The sequence below is a fragment of the Sciurus carolinensis genome, chromosome 4 (assembly GCF_902686445.1).
Source record: "Sciurus carolinensis chromosome 4, mSciCar1.2, whole genome shotgun sequence".
Taxonomy (NCBI): Eukaryota; Metazoa; Chordata; class Mammalia; order Rodentia; family Sciuridae; genus Sciurus; species Sciurus carolinensis.
Window position 1 is genome coordinate 102,666,185 of NC_062216.1, and position 18,733 is coordinate 102,684,917.

Genomic DNA, 18,733 nt, shown 5'->3' on the forward strand with positions numbered 1-18,733 from the left:
GAACAAAGAGTAACTCTGACAGAGAAACTGTGAAGGCAATAACACAGAAAACATAAGAAATTCCTTAGATTGCCCAACTTTGAAGTTTTCATTTCAAATAGCAAACATCTAATTTGCTTGATTAGTTTGCCATTCACCTGCATCAAATCGTTCTACTTAATTCTACACAGAATAATAGTTATATAATAATAAAATATTAATAATTCTTATTTTAGAATCAGTCTATAGACTGAATAAAAGGATTTAATTATAAGTACTGAAATGCAAAAAAAGATGTAGATGTTATAAATAATGTGTAATAATAAAAATAGCAAATGATGTATAATAATAAGAATAAAACCTAAGAAGATTTCCAGCAGAATTCCAGATAGCAGTCCACTATCCTGTAAACCCCATTAGTTGATATGTTGGGTTTAGGCATGGAAATCATTGGCTGAAATGTGCAGTTATCTGGAGAGTGATATAATATTGATATTTAACTCTTTGCTAAAAGGTTAAGGATTTAGCATAAATTGGTCAATCAGATTAGCTAGTGAGTGATAAGGTTGCACAAAGTTAATTGGAGCTTTGGTTTGAAGACCAGTGAGACAGTATAAGGGAAGAGCCACTCTTGAAAGAACACCCTATGGGGACCAACAGGATACCGTGGAGTCATTTGACATCTAAGAGGAAAAAAGGCAGGGAAGAAGTTCACTGTTTTCACAATATTCCTTTGGGTCAGCCCTGACTGTAAACCTTGATGAAGCTAAGCCTTTATCTGAGGTTTAAACATCACATTTTAGACTATTTCATAAAAACATGTCACTGATATGCTATACAGACCTCTAATATAAAACTTTATCCATTCATCCTCAGAAAGTAGGGCAAAAGTAATCAGTCTATTTAGGCACAGCAGGATCCATGGAGACCAGAGGCAGGAATGTTTTGTAAATATCAAAGCTGACCTAAAAACACATTTGACAATGAATCTTTCATAAGAATAAGGACTATCAGAAGTACTGCATGAGGTATTGAAATACTATTCACCCAATGTCAAGTAATTACTATAAATGTCTTGAAGAATCATAATATTTACAGGCTTGTTAATACGTTGGTTTTAGGTATAATTGTATAAGGTCATTTGCATAGAATTCTTTATATTCTATAGCCTTTCTTCTTTCAAAACTCATTTCAGCTATGTAGCTCACAATACCTTAAGTGTGTAGAAACAGCTAGATCCATCTGAGGGTACCACTCAGCACAAAAAGAAAATAAGAGTACAAACAAAAAACTAGAGTATTAATATAAATAACATTGGATCTCTTGAATGAGAAAATGTATTAGTAAGTGGACTGAAATACTCATCATCCATATTTAACCTAATGCATCAGAAAAAGTAAGTGCTGAGAAAGTTTGATTTTGCAGTCTTAGCAAAAGCTAAACATTGACTTAATGGGTGAGGAAAGAAACAGAAGAAACTTGCTACCAAATGCAAATAAAAAAGGAGACTTCCTCTGAGCCCTCAATGAGGTGACAACCCAGGTGGGGCCAGATGGCTGCCTCAGCTCTCTGAGCCTCCAATCCAATTCTTCTCAGACCTCTTGTAGGTCTTTGATGACATCTTTCCAGTCCCTCACAGGTGCCCCATCATGACCTTGCTCTTTCCTCCCTCAACTTACTCTGGGAACTCACCTCTAGCCCAACTCATCTTAAAATACAAATTCTTAAAGTATAAATCTCTAAGAAAATAGAAATATCTGATTGGCTGACCCCAATCGGTACGGCACAACTTCAGGCGAGAACAAATTTTATTCCTACAATGTTTCTATTTGCTTTGATTTTTCATTTTGAACACAAACAGTACATTTTTTTTTATTAGCCCATCCAATGAGAATGACAAAAGTTTTATAATTTACTACTATTGGACTAATATTTGCCTGAGTGTCTCTGACTTTTTCCTTCAACAGTATCTCCCTGAATGGGGTCTGAATTTCTGTATTATCTTTATTGGATAATTCACCACTTACCAATGCCAGTATTTCATGAGAACACAAGAGGTCTGCTAATTACAGATCTAGAGCATTCATTAAACCATTCTGAAACATGATAAGCACCACTCTATAACATAAAATAAGGGACAGTGCATACGTCCAGGCCTGCTTATTTAGTGGTAATATAGATTTTAGTGTGCACTTGTCACCCACTTTAGGTTCTTGTTATTGTCCCGCTTGCCCTAATTCAGTGATGTATCATCTTCCTGAATTTGTCTAAATCAGTTCAGCAGCAGATAAATCAAAGCTTTTCTTGTCCTTGCCCTTCCAAGCTGTTCAAATCATCCATCTGACCATGGCAAAAAAGGACATAATCGCTTGCTCAGGAGAAGAAAATGTCTGCATAAACTCTAAAGCAAACCATTTCTGCATCAATGTGTGCAAATACACATGCCCACACTTGCACGTAAGCGTATATGCTGACCAAGTGCACCTTAGAGCAGATTCTGAAAGAAAAACATCAAAGTCACAAAACGTTGCTCTTTTTTTCTTTTAGAAAGAAACCCAGAGTATCTATCTCTTTTCTTAAAAGAAATGAGTGTATATACAACATTTCAAAAGCCATATAAGATCCTATTTTTATATCCTTGTGAGCTGTAGGAGCTGAAAATTAATTGCTTCTTTAACTGGCAAATCCTCTGTCAGACAATATGCCCCAGCATTCAGAGGTCTAACACATTTTTCTCTTTGTGGTTCAACAGAGGGAGAATCTACACCAGGAAAGACCTCCTGGGTGGACCTAAAGAATGCAGCACCCCCTCTTGTCCCTTTCATTCCCTTTCTTCAACCCACACACACTTTTTGATATTTTATTTTACTTTTTTTTTTTTTTTGTCCCTGGAGATTTTCTCTCTTCTTCTAGGAAACATGATATTGGAAAAGAAAAAATTGTAAAGCTCAAGCGATATAACTGTGACAGGGAGATTAAAGAGCACTTGGAGTGTCCACTACAGCCTCCAACTGCCCTTCAGGAGGTTGCACTAGGAAACACAGGTATACACTCTGTTTCCAACACCTCTCTCAGGACGGTGGCTATGTCAGTCCTTCATTCTGTGCAGAATTTTCTGTTACTCTTACCGTACTTGCTGCATGTCCTTCACATTCTGCAGAGAATCATGCAAAACTCCTGTTTTTTTCTTCTAAAAATCAATAAAGTAAATGGATGGAGGTCTTCCCATGTTCTGGAAGGAATTAAAACATGCTTCTCTGAACTGAATTTTCTGTGTGCCTGGTACTGACTTTAAGTTGAGCTATGTAAACTTTCTAGTAGGACTTTGATTTTTCTCTGGAGACAAAAAAGAACAGAATGTGGTTGTACATTCAAGTATTTCCATTTATAATTTTATTTAAAATAGCACTTCTTTTCCCCACCCTGCCTGTTTTTTAAATTTTTAACACAATTACTCATTTTTTCAGCTATGAACTTAACTTTTTGAAGTGGTTTGATAAAAGGTGATGTCATACAATTTCTCTAATGCCTTCACACAACGTATCTATGCTAGGCACCCAAACATGTACACAAACACAAGCACTTCTGCCTGGTTTTGGATGGCCTTCTTGAGTCTGTGTGCTTTCACCAATATCTTTCAGCTCATTGCCTCTGGGTTTGTATACTAACCGTGTCTTCTCTTTTTTTGTCCTAAGAAATTGTGTCCTCACCTTCACCAGCCATCACTCAGAGGAGAGAAAACCTGGGTGATCCTGGAGGTTGACTTCTTCCTTGGATTTGGTGACTTAGGAGACAGTTGATTTAACATATCTGAGTTAGTACAAGAAGAACAATAGAAGAACAAGCTATAGGATTCACTGGGTTCCAGAGGCTTCCCCTTTCAGACAAAGGAACACTGGCCATGGTGTATGGCAGTGTACCCCCACTCAGCATGAGCCATGGGATGACAAGGTTTTGTAAATTTGCCCTCAATAAAGTTGATTGTATCTTTATCACCAGTGGTTCTGGTGATGTACTTCCTGTTCCTCCTTTCACAAACATTCTAATCTCCAGTTGGTGCCTCTTTACCTGACTCCTCATGAAGCATTCCTCACGATCTAGAGCATTAGTTTATAAACCATGTTGCACACATTGCTCAGGCAAACACATTAATAGTGCCGCTTGCCGTAGACCAGTGGGATAAACGACAAGTACTCTTCAGAAGGTCAGGAAGCAGCTTCCGCTTTATTCAGATAACACCCTCAATATATAAGCAGTCTCATGCTTAAGCAATTGTAACCAGATATGTCCATCCAATCCTATTAAAGGTCAAGCGACCACGAGCTCAAGCATACATGTAACATATATCTGTCCACGAACTAATTATCATACAGCCAATGGTAAATGCTTCCTGTTTTTCTTAAGACGCATTGAGCACACCTTTGGCTCTCTGCCAGTCGCCATCTTTGGATGCATGTGGTGTAACCCTGGGCCCTGGGTCTCGCCCGCCACAAATAGTATTAATGCACATATTGCACCTCGTTTCTGCTTTGAATCATTTTCTGGTGACATCCCTCATGAGGAAATCATCAGGCAAGGCCTATTTTTATAAGATAGGGGTGATTTTGAACACAAGACTGAAACAGTGAACAGCATAGGTTTTGTTCTGCCATCATTATACACAGATTTAAGGACATTTACCTTTGGCTACACAGATTTTACCCTTGTTCTTCCTCTCCTAGTTGACTTGTTCTCTTGGCTTAAGTCAAGTATATGTGTGTTAGTGGCAGGGTGGGAAGACAGAATATTTTAGTAATGATTCTAACGTTCTTTAAATTTGTCAAAGCAATTATTTAGAATATTCACCAGTTAGTGGTTGCTAGATCTAAAATGAATACTCATCCATGAATATTTCAAATAATCAGACAGAACAGAAAGACACCAAGTTATTATGCATTCTCCTTTACACCACAACCCCAATCAAAAATGGTAGCTGGAGGTGTCAAACATAGACATAAAAATTAAATAATGGTCTGTGCTTTTTTTAAAAAAAAAGTTTAAATAAAGATATCAGCAACTCACTAAATATTTTATATACTAAAGGGAATTTAAGGAAATGGAATTCCTTATTCTTTATACGTTTCAATGAAATCTTACAGCAGCACATGTTCCACACAATTTAGTTGTAGATCTCAGAGGATTCAGAAATATAATCATGGGAAGAGTACTGTTCCAGAATAAAGTCTCAACAAGCAGTGAAGAGAAAATAAATGGATTACAACAAGCATACTAAAAAGGAAAAATAATGTTAGATAAATTTTCCCCAAGAAACTAGTGATAAAGGAATAGATTTTACTGTGTTTCTCTAGTCTGCTTTGTTTTTATTTCCAAATAACATGTTCAGCTCAAAAAAAAGATAAAATCAAATAGAATTATTTGCCAGTTTATTTCAGAAGAGCTTAGTATTTTCAAATAACAATAACAAACAATAGTGCATTTCAGGTCTTTGCATTGATTTACTAAAAAGTTTGGGTTATAGAAATCTAAAACAGAGAGAGGCATGGACAAAGGTCATGGTACATTAGTAATTCTTTGTAAGTTGCAAGCATTTCTAATGGGGAAATAATTTAATTAACATAAAAGCCCTGAACAATTAGTGGTCCTTATCTGGTTTAGGACCCATGAACTCAATTATCACTAGTCATCCCATTAACTTGAGTTTAAATTTTAGGAACTTCAGAAACTATTTAATTTTTTAAAGAAGTTTAGAGAAAAAAAACAGTCAATTCTTACAGTCAGATATATCACCACTAGCAGAAGGCTAAATGACCACATTCTTCAGAGAGGAATGTGATTAAACTTCAATATTTACCAAGTTTGCAGATGAAGTACCAGGTTAGATAGGTCAAAGCTTCACCCACTTCTCAACTCTGCACATTACAGATGAATTGTGGCACTGATACCTGCCAAACAACAAAGCCTCCAGTGGGGGCTAGAATAACAGGGGGAGCAGAGGCAGAGTTTATTTTTGTTTGAGGGGTGGAGTTTTAGAAGGCAGGTGTGACAAGCTCAAAACACTAACATACACCACTGCTACTTTCCTGTCACCTCTTTGAGAGCCAACTGGAACATCTTCAGGAACTCTGCTGTGATGTTGGCTCACAAGCCGTGGTTGGACAGCAAGAGCAAATGAGGAGCGTGGGGGGCAGGGGGCAGGCTCAGATAAGGGAAATATTTCTAAAATCCACTATCAAAGAAAAAGTGATGTTAATATCATCACCCTACCACATTAGAGAGCATTGCATGCAGGCTACAGTAATGATTTTGGTGTCCTCCTGCAAGCATCAGGTAACCACTAAAAGATTTATGTAATGCAATCTATCTCACTGATGATTTATTGAGTGTGAAAAATAGTCAGACCCTTGAAAGCACGAGGTCTATCCACAGATGCGCCCCTGGAACTCAGCCATGCTTGGGTATGGCCAAGAAGCCCAGGCTGCTGTCCCTGTAGACAGCATGACATGTGCTGCTTGTGCAAGATAACGTGCCCACAATAGATGTTAGCAAATACATCCACCTACAGAAATGGAACCAGAAGAACAGAGTCCATTTGGATGTCATTGCCATGCATGATTCAGAAAATCAGACAAAACCAAGAACATGGCCACCAGTCTGCATCAAGACGTGACAAGCCGCATCACAGAGTATATGGGATGCCCACAGGGGTCGTTCTGGCCTCACTCTGAGCCTGTCCCCACTCTGGTACCTTTTTAAACACAACATATACAGGATCTTCTTGGCCCCTCTTCAAACCTGCCTTCCCATTTCACTCATGATCTGGAAACAGGATGTTTTATAAAATTGAAAACCACCTTTTTAAAAAATGAAAAAATAAGGAAAACAAAATTCTTAAATCATAGGCCCTCTTTTTTCAGATTCAAACTAATTAACAATAATTTTGTAATGAAGTTTCTCAATTTTTTAACTGTCATGATTTCTTATAGAATTCATATGCTTGGATTAGAAATAACATGTACTGTTTTCATATTAGCTTAGCTAATATATATTTTCCTGATTGTACTTTCCCTTACACTGACTGTTACATTTGTCTTTAAGGGTATTTTTAACTGACATGTAAAAATTTTACATACTCATGGAATATAGTGGTATATTTTGACACATGTATATTACATGCAATGATCAAATCAGGGTAATTAGCATATCTATCACCTCAAATATTTAACAATTCTTTGTGCTGGGAAAATGTAAAAACATCACTTCTAGCTATCTTGAAATATATAGTAAATTATTATTACTCTGGATACTCAGCTTGCCATACAGCTCTAGAATTTAATCCTCCTATCCAAGTATATTTGCATACTCATTAGTTCAACCCCTTTCTATCCTTCCTTCCCATTACCCACCCCATCTCCTGGTAACTCTACTTCTGTGAGACAATGTTTTTAGCTTCTACATATGAGTGAGAACATATGATTTTTGTCTTTCTGTACCTGACTGATTTTAGTTAATAAAACATCCTCCAGTTCCACCCATGTTGCCTCATGACAGGATTTAATTCTTGTTTATGACTGAGCAATTTTCCATTGTGAAGATGCACCACGTTTTCTTTATCCATTCAACCATCAGTAGACACCTAGATTATTCTATTTCTTGACTCTTGTAAGCAATGCTGAAGTGAACAAGAGAGTGCAGGTGTCTCTTCCACATACAGACTTCATGTCCTTTGGTTGTGTACCCAGTAGTGGAATTGCTGGATCATATGGGGGATGTTTTCAGAGACTTTTTTTTTATTAATAGCTAGAAAATTATCTTTTCCAAAAAGTTCCTTAATGTATGTGATATGAATTTTTAAAATAATTACCAAAGGTCAAGGTATCAGCTCAAGCACAAATGCAAAACAAAAAAGACTCTTCCTCTCCAAACCTGAATCAGGATCCTCCAAGTCCTTTTGTAGACCAGCACCAGCCTTAGCTCTGTTCAGTTTCAGCAAGAATTCTACTAGATCTCTTTAGCAAATGTCCCCCATCTTTGATATATGATCAAATTCTTCATGCCCCACCCTCATATTTGATCACCCTGGCCCTCCTCCAAGAAGACTTCTGCCCAGTCAGTTTATCCAGAAGCCTCCTTTACCCCCAATGTTTCCTCTCAGAAAGCTTTCTCTCCACTGACTCCTGCCCTCTTTGTCTTTTTGAATTTGCAGTTGAGTTCCATCTCTCTCTCCTACTATAAAACCCCCATGGGGGTAGTCTTTCTTGAATAAAGTCTTTCTCAGAACCTTTAATAAGTGCCAAGAATGATTTTTTTTCACCTTTAACACCAGGACTCTTCAAAACTCATACAGAAATGGTAGAGAATGTTCAGAGAAAAAAATCTTCATCCTTATTGCCAATTAGGAATTATCATCACAAGTACCAGGAGTATGGATGAATTTCAGTGAGATGCCACCCCTGTGGTGGGAGATGGCAAAGGGGAGTGGACACCATTGTTAGAGTAGACACTGATCACCACCATGGATGCCAGCCAGAGCTAAAGAGAGGGCCAGAGGGGCACTTTGGCTCCGCTGGCCTCTACTGCAACACCAGCCACCTAGTGAGAAACAGACAAGAGAGAATCCTTCTCTGATAATACTCTGTGTTCATAACCTTAACACCTCTCTGCAATGGCTCTGGTTCCACTGTATCCCCAATTCCTCTGAACTGCTAAATCTATGAATGGCTGTCCCCAGCTTTTTCCATTTTCTAAATTCTGAATCTGGAAGTCTTTTTAAAAAAATTGTTGGAGAAACATACATCTAATCTACATTTGAAACCAGCCTAACCTGCTTGAAGGAAAGTCACTGGAAGTACAACCACTTTGGAAAGCCATTTAGCAGTTTCTCATCAAGTTAGACACATACTTAGCACATAACCCAGCAATCCCATTCCCAGGAACTGACCCATGGTTAGTCTTCTATGACCGCTCTTACAGATGATCACAAATTTAGCAACATAAACCACCAGAGTGTATTATATTACAATTCAAAAATCAGAAGTTCATCACACTAAACTGTCCGCTAAAATTGTGGTGTCAAGGTTACATTCCATTCTGTTAACAGAGGAAACTCCACTCCCTTGCCTTTTCTAGCTTCTAGAGAATGCTGTGCTCCTTGATTTTGTATTTTCCAATTCAGCAATAGAGAGTCAAGTCCTCAAGGTACCACTCCTCAGGTTCTTGACAAGAGCCAGAAAAGACCTCTGCTTTTAATATCTTATGTGATTGCATCAGAGGTGTCATGTAGAAAATCCTAAATAGAATCCCTGTTTTCAGTCAGCTCATGAGCAACATTCATTACCAACCTTAACTTCCTTCTACCATGCAATGTAACATATTCATAGTTTCCTAGATTAGGGAATAGGCATTACTGGGGAGGGGACATTAGTCTTCTGAAATAAAAATAAATGTCCACTCAAAGACTTGTATTGAAATATTCACAGCAGCAGAGCAGCTTCATTCAAAATAGTGAAACTATCCAGATATCCATCAACCAGTGAATGGGTGAAAAATTATGGCACATCCATACAGGTGAATACTACTTAGCAGTGAAAATGAACAAACTACTGATATGCAAAAACCTGAATAACTCTCCAAAGAACTGTGTGGAGTGAAAGAAACAGGACACAAAAGGCTATAAACCCTATGACTGATTCACTTGGAAAATGTCAGGAAATGCAAAAGCATGCTGACAGAAAGCAGATCATAGGGATCCAGGAGGAGGGAGAAGGAACTTACTGTAACAAGACAAAAAGAACTTCATGAGCAGGCTGGAGTTGTGGCTCAGTGGTAGACTACTTGTCTGGCATGTGTGAGGCCCTGGGTTCAACCCTCAGCATTGCATACAAATAAATAAATAAAATAAAAGATTCATTGACAACTAAAAATATATATAAAATAAAAGAACTTTGTAGAATGATAGGCACATTGTATATCATGATGTTCTGATGGTAGCACAAGTATATATGTGTATCACCCATCAAACCATACCTTTAAAACTGCTGAATCTTTCTGTGAATAAAATCCTAAAAATAGAAAAATGTATAAAATAAAATATATAAGTTAAATTATATCTATAAATAGAATGGGATAAAAATGATATTAAAAACCTATAAGAAGACAATTGCAGGCTTTCTTAAGCATGAAGAGAGTTATGAGACCTATGAAAAATTCTGCAATTCAAAGGATATATTCAAAAAAGGAGAACCCTGGAAACTGATATTTTCTGGAGTAAATTTGCTAAGTGGACCAAAAAGAAATCAAAATAACTTTAATTTATTCTCACATAGAAACACTGAACCTATAAAATCTGGAGGACACCATCATAAAAAAGGAGGAATCTAAGCCAAAAAAGAACTAGACCAAGATGTTGAAATACAAAATCTTACAGAAACCAAAATCCACCAAGAGGACAGTTTCTCCAGATAAGCTAATGTTGTTTACCATTTGTCTTCCTGGCAACCGACTCCCCTGGGTCACCCACATGCTCCACAGAAGCTGTCCTCTATGGTCACCATTCTGCCCTCAGTACCTAGCACAGAACTTTGCTTTTGACAGGAACTCCACAATATTGCTTAAATTAAGGATCATGTTTTTTTAATTATCAAAAAAAAAATTATTCCACAACAAAGAATAATACACAATGAAGAAAACATCAGCCCCTCCATATTAAGTCAGTGTTACCTGTCAGCAATTAGAGAAAGAAAACAAAAACGAGCTCCTTAATGTTTTCCAGGCAACCTCTGCAACCCCTTCAAACACATGTGACCGGCACCTTCTGCATGTGGACTTTATGAAGTTGACTAACTTATGATCACAGGTTCCCTTTTCCTACCCCCACTGAGTGTTTGAGGTCTTCTCATCTCCTGAGTGGGGTCACAGACTCCATGCCCCTTGATGGCCATAAGGCGATCTTGGAAAAAGTTTTTCATTATTCTCAGATGCAAGAAAAGCCTGAGCGTGAAGAGATTGGGAGCCTGGCGCTGAGACACGAGGGCTCGCTTCAATTCCTACACTGTGCTCTTATTTTCCACAAGAGCAGCCATTAAGATGATGCCCCTCTAAAACTTTTTCCTGAGGAAAATGCTTAGGATATGACATTAAATTTTTAAGAAGCACTAAATTAAAAATACACAGAAAAGTACTGGGAGAAAATTAACCACATAGTTAATCATTGTTGTTTCTAAGTAGTAGAACTGAGCCCATTTAAATTTTTTATCTTTATACTTTTCTAGTGTTTATTATTATTCATGGAAAGAAAATGGCAAACAAAATAATACAGGCATTCTATTTGAGATGTGGTTTACAAAAGAATATCGATTCTCTTTGTCTTTTTTAATATTGAGTATCAGCTTTGCAAAAACACTACAGAGTCACACTTCTTAAAGTGTGACCACAAATACATACTTATACCTACAGTAATAGGTAGAATGTAGTAACACACAGAGAATACCCCATGGAAGTTCTGAGGGGGATATATATATATGTGAATATATATATGTGAGATATATATGTGTGAATATATATATGTGAATATATATATGAGATATATATATGTGAGATATATATAATATGTATATATCAATGTCTGGAGACATGCTGTCACCTCTATGGGTGTGGGGTGCCGCTAAAATAGGAGTGGAAAATCCAGAGATGCCACTAAACTTCCTGAAATACTAGGGACAGTGCCCCCCCAAGTAATTCTACAGCCAAAAGGCAAACAGTGGTGAGAGGAGAATGGAGGAACTTTGGATTATGTAGAGGGAAATGAGGGCGAGGAGAGGGCGGGGTCATGAAAAATGGTGGGATGAGACAGACATCATTACCCTATGTACATGTATAATTACACAAATGGTATGAATCTACATCATCACAATGATGTACCCCATTTGTGTACAATGAATCAAAATGCAGTCTGTAAAAATAAAAATTTTTTTTTAATTTTAAAAAATGCAAACAGTGCCAAATTTGAAAAATTCTGAGTTAGACAGATGATATCAAATACACCCGTAGTCGTATAATGGAAAATTTCTTTCAGGAGAATTTTCCATTTGTTGTGTATATAATACCAGTGTCTTTGTTGTGAGATCACTAGCAGGTAGTTGAGTAATATTGCCAAAACAAACGATCCCCATTGACCACATCCTAAAGGATTTGGAAGGACTCAAATTCCTATACTAATATCAGATCAAAATCAGATTGCTTAGCTTAATACCATGGCTGCTGCCCAGCAATACAGTAAGTGGATACAAAAACATGAATGGTTGAGAAAGAATATCTGTCTTATTTGCCTCAGATAGGATATTTATCCTACAATTACAGATTAGGAGGTAAAATAGTAGAGAAAGATCCCACTGTTGTCTAGAGACTTTTTCCAAATATTTATTATTCCCCAGGAGTAAGCTTTTGTTTATAAGATAGCAAAGTTGTGCAGCACGCGGGTCTGTCATTAAACATTTGCCTGAAGATCTGAGTGTTAACATCAGTGACAGGGGTTCCTAAATATGTCACATTTCCTCTGACTGTCACGAAGAATTATAGCTTCTGTGACTCGCACTATAATAGCAGCTATTTGTGATATTTTAACCTAATGTACAACCCCAGAGGAGAAACAACAGAAACAATAAAACATCTGCCAGGGACTCGCTTGAAGGGAGGGATTCTGCATGTTATGAGGATCCCAAATTAAAGAGCAAAACCTTGGTGTCAACTACCAAAGGACCTGCGTTCATTAACTTCCCTGTAATTTATGTCTCGGTTATCTCCACGTCCCAAAAGGGGAAATTCAAATCCACCTATGTTGGCTTTATTTGGCAACATCATAGGCAAAGTCAGACAATGTAAAGAAGCCTAATTTTTTTTCTCTACCTTTATGGCCTGAGATGGAGGAGGGAACACATTAAAATCAAATACAAAGGATTCCTTTTAATGAGAGTCTCATTCTTCTGTGTAGATTCTTGCCATGGCTTGGTTTTCATTTTGTGGAGGAAGGGAGAGTGGCAGGGGAATTGGCTGTTTTCTTTCTTAATGAGAAACCCCATGTCAAAACGATCGTCAGAATCGTTTCTCCTTTCTTCCCCTCCAGCCTATCAGAGTGGAATGTTCACAACAGGCTCAGGAGCAACCAGCACCAGCTTTGTAAAGACCGAGTCTACTAAACAAAATAAACCATGTCATTTCATGCTAATTCAAAGACTCACTCCAACTGCTGTGTGACAGAGGAAGCCAAGAACTGAACTGTAACCCAAACATAAACACATTGCATTGCCAGGGAATGGCTAATGCGGCCTCCATTACACAGAGCTTTCAAACTGCTTTAAGCATTGAGGAATACATCATTTTGGAAAGAGTTCAAACATATGCAGCATTAAGCTTACAAATATATCTTTCCTACCAAAATAATCCCACTTGCTTTGAATGTGAATAGGGAAACAGAGCATTTGGGTTGAGGCACATAACTGGGACTTCATTGTAATTTGCTCACCCATAGCACTGTGCTTAGTTACTATAACCTCTGTGGAGCGTCTCCCCCTCTTTTTCTCTTTCAGAAAAGAGCCCAACCACTCTAGATTCTTACCTTCAAAAATGGAAGACACACTGGAAAGCTTCGCAGGGCGTTTGCATGAGCTTCAGTGGGAGACACCTGCGTGTGCACCTTACAAACTCATTTTTGGAGAGGAGAGGTGATGCCCTTCCCCATAGAAAGAAGCATGTAAGAAGGGATAATCTTCTTTTGCCCAGAAAGGTGTGGCAAAATCTAGAGACTGTGGAACATACTAAATTAGTATTTACCTGATACCATTTGCAAAAATAAAGTTGTCCCTAAAAGAAGAAATGGACAGAGGAGTCCTGGCACAACAAAAAAGCGTTCCTTCTTGGAGACCCCAGCACTTGCGCCAACACTACATTTGAAATATCCACTTTGCAACAATTTCAAACTGAGCTGAACGCCAGACCTATTTCAGTCTAGACTAGACAAGTGGAGCTGCTTTCAAACCTCAGGTGGACTCAAGAAGGCCTTCTTCCCAAAGGGCTCTAAGTGGGGAAATGGTCAGAGGGAAGACCACCGCCAGGGCCCTCGAAACCGAGGAAGCCGTTGCGGGCTGCTGAGCACGAAGACCATGGGGCACTCCAACTCGTGCCTGTCCAGGTATTTGCCTGTTCTTCTCAGCTCTGAGTGCAGCCCTCTGTCCTCTGCTCTCTGAAGCCCAGACTAGATCTGCGCACTGGCTCCCCATGATGTCCTGACAGTTGAGGGCAGTCAACTGATAGGTGGGAGGAGGTGCCAGCTGTCCTGTTCCCACCGCATCACTGGGGTGACTGTGGACTCCAGCAGCAGCATGTGGCCACAGCCCCTGGTGTCTTGGGGCACTGTCAGGCCAGACTCGGCAGCCGTCAGGTGGTGCATCACAAATCTGAACCCCAACTGGATTAGGCTCGCATTCCAAGTTCCAAGTTTTGGGTGATTCTACATCTTTTTCGTTTCCCTCAGTTCCCAGAGTGGTAGCTATTTCCTGTTACTATCTACGGTGTTCTGGTTCATATCTGTTATTGTTGTTGTTGTTGTTGTTGTTGTTTTTTGGGATCTGGGGATTAAACTCAGGGACACTCAATGACTCAGCCACATCCCCAGTCCTTTTTATTTTTTGAGACAGGTATCTAAGTTGCTTAGGTCCTTGCTAAATTGCTGCAGCTGGCTTTGAACTCCCAATCTTCCTGCCTCAACCTCCAGAGCTGCTGGATTATAGGCATGAACCACCATGCCTGGCCTCTGTTTTGCTTTTGCTCTCTCAACCCACTAATGCCTGTGTAATGAATTCTCCGTATTAAATCCCAACTGCAATTCCTTGTACCACAGGAGGTACTCTCCATTTTCCTGGCTGGAGGCTAACTTATGCAGTAAAGCTTGATGGAAGCCGAGGAGACAAAGGAATCCTGGATTTATAGGAAGGCCTAAATTGCCCATTTGTTGAAGGATCAGTTAGAAGAGAGGATCTAGCCATGAAGTGTCCAATGGGGTAGCCATTAAAATATGCCTAGTGTGATGGACAGACTGAATGTAATTTTTTTTTCTTTTACAATTCAGTTGTTGAAAAACTTGTTTGGTGTGTTTGAAACAACTTAAGTAACTGAGTCTACTTATTTTTAGTTTTTTTTTTTTTTTTTAAATCTAAATAAAGATCAATTATCTCTGGTAAGAAGTTACCATATCTCTGGTAAGAAGTTACCATATGAATCCAGTTATGCTATATAAGTGTATAATCCAACTGAATTTAATATTTTGGACAAAAAAGAATATAAATAAACATCTTAATTTTTAAATGATTCTACATTGAAATGATAGCACTTTGGATGACTGAGCTAAATTAAATATAGTTAAAATCAATTTTAATTTCTTTTAACTTTTTAAATGGAGCTACTAGCAATTTTAAAATGACATCTGTGGTTTCTACTTGTGGTGGAAAGTGCTGCTCTGGGCTCCTGTTTTTCATACTTTAATGTTCAGGTTCTTCATTGAAACACATTATATTAATTACCAATCATTTGTTAGCATGTAACAAAAGCCAACTCCAGATAGAATAACTCCAGATGTTTTACCACTTGAGTGTGTGTGTGTGTGTGTGTGTGTGTGTGTGTGTGTGTGTGTTGGGGAGAGGAGATGTTCCATAGTGAAATAAACTAAGAAAACAGCATTTTCTAATCCAATCTTGAACATGCACTATTTTATTAAAACTAGGAGGATTCTAGCAGCAAGAAAACCTACTTACCTGCACTATACCAAGCACTTGCCAAACCTATTTGACCACAGAAATCTGATTTCAGCAAGCAGAGATGAAGGCTGAAGTAATAACAGGAATATTTTTTAAAAAATCTGAAAAAAAAAACAGCATTAGCCTGAATTTGGCACCAAAGGACACAACCTCTGTATGTACACTTCCTAACTTCCCAGCATGTTATTGTTTGGCCAGATGGCAAGTCAAATAACAGAAACACATAAACAGCAAAAGCCAGATAAAAGAATATCCCTCTAAATTCAATCTAACAGTTGCAGATAATTAGCTTATGATGTCTGAGTCATTCAATATGCTTTCAAATTTCACAACAAAGCCATCTAAATGATTACAACTCATTTGTTATACGTCAAGGTTTGCTGGAAAAATGGAGGGAGGGTTCTGGATTTGAGGTTGTGAAGAAAGAAATACAGTAAGATAGCATCAGCAATTATACCATACTCTTAAATTGTACATTTCTACATATTTCCACAAGAAAGATTTCCTATTAATGTTGTCTCTTTTCTAATGATAAGAAAACTGGTTTGCATACAGAGTTTTCCATGTTATAGCCAATATGTCTCCACTGCAATTCTTTAACTTCTATAACAACCTTAAGACCAATCAAGTAATGTGCAAATGCTTATTAAATATCTGCTATGAGACAAAGCCCTGGGTGAGGGTATAAGGGTGTTGATGACTTATCTTCCTGGCAAGGAGCATGTAAACAAGAGATAAAATATGAGACTTTGGAAGGGACCTTGAAAGTCACCTAATACAATCTTCTAGCTGATGGATAATTCAACCCCTACAACTGCCTGGGAGTCTCCAGCTTCTGCTTAAGGCTGGTTACACAGAAACAGAGAATTCACTACCTCAGGAGGATGTCTACTCCATCTCTGTACTCCTTTGATTTCTAACAAGATCTTCATGTTTAATAAAAAAAAAATGCACCTTTAGAAATGCTACTTACTGGTCCTTTCTGTGTCTTCCTCTACAGACAACAGCTCTTCAAGTATTTAAAACTCCCTATTATAACCCCTGCTCTCCTTTTACTGACAGCATTGTCCTATGATGCTTCACTGCCCAAGGGCAGGGGGAGTTCCATAGTGAGATACACTTAGACAATAGCATATTCTAATCCTATCTTGAAAATACACTATTGAATTAAAACTGTGAGGATTCCAGCAGCAAGAAAACCTACCTACCTGCACTATACCAAGCACTTGCCAAATCCATTTGACCACAGAAATCTGATTTCTCTCAATTTCAACCTACCAACATTACACAGAATTGCAGTGCAGTAGAAAATATATCCATTCATTCACTCACTCAACAAATATTCATTAAGCACCTATTTTGTACCAGGTGCTGGAGACATTACAGTAGTCAAAACAGAAATGGTTTTTGACATCCCAGGGCATTGAAAGCTCTGGTGTGAAAGATGAATAATTAAATTACAACAATATAAAGTTGACATAGAAATTGGAGAAGTATAATTTCATGAGAATACATTTTAGTTAGTTCTGCTCTGTACTGAACAATCTCAGAGCTTTCTATGGTTCTTTGTACATGATGGTTTTCAGATTCTTTTTCTCTGGCCACAGTCCTTTCACATATTCAATGTCCCTCAAATGAACTATCTGACCAGGACAGCCTCAAATAAGATAATACTCCTCTTTGTTCTGGACACTGAATTTCTATTAATGAAGCCTGTAATGCAAATATAAAACACCAAAAATAACAATAAAAGAAAGAATGACTTTTCACAATAAATTAGGAGATTTTTCCAAGAAAGTCCTGTACGTTAAGTACTAGTGAAATAATAGAACAAAGAAAGCTCATCTCCATCAATAACAGACCAGATAAGGCTTCAAGAAATATTTGGGCTGAATTTTGGTAAGAGTAGGGAAGGTATTGAGAATTTTCACAAAAACTAGGAGAGATTTGAAAAACCCACACTTAACCAGGGATCCCATAAACTTCTTAGAAACATTGAAAACAAACTCAGGGTTCAAAGCAAACTTATGGCAACCAATTATAGATCAAAGATTTACAACAAAAGTGAATAGTATATCACAAATTCATGTTTAGAAAGGCATTGCCTGATCTTTCACATGTCCTCAGAGGATAGAAGAGTCTGCATCCTTTTCAGTAATGGAAACTACCAGTGAGTACAAACTGGGATTCTTCATCAATTCAAGGTAGGAGAGGATCATTGGTACTGTCTATGCTGCAAGGAACACAGACCTTTACCTAACTTTAAGGAAGTGACCTTAATCTATAAGTAATGTGTCACTACTCTCAATAGGTAAAAACAAGTCCGGAAGGTCAAATGTGACACCAACTCACACAGATGAAATTGAAGAACAACTTCCCCCATTGCCCACTTCACCCTCTGAAAATCTTGATGTAAACCAGTACTATGCTTGCTAAAATCTTTCCCAGAATTTGCAAAGAAAAGAATAGACAATGATATCCATTCTGCTCCTCTTTTAGCTCTGATTAAATGGTAGAGTATATTCAAAGTAATAGTTTGTGTGCATTTTTTAATAATTAGCACTATCATGTAGTTTTCCTTTCTCCATGCTTCCTGTCTCCCCATTAGCATGGTTAATTGAGAACTGGTTACAGTGTGCTGCATTTAAATCAGTAATATTTTACACTAATAGCCTGATTCTAATGCCTCTTCCTGACCTTACACCATCTGACTGCACCTAGTAACTTTGAAGGACCCGAATGTCCTAATATCATAATTGGTCACAACTTATTGGTTACACATGAGAGGCCCTACTCTGTTTACTTTTAATTTGAGTTTCAGAAATGGTTCTATTCATCATCATCAATGGAGAATCCACAAGGGCAAACCAAAAGCTATATGCCAAACACTGTGATGAAAATTAAAATTTTAAACAATCATCTGGAGGAGTTTTCCATACCTAGTTATACCT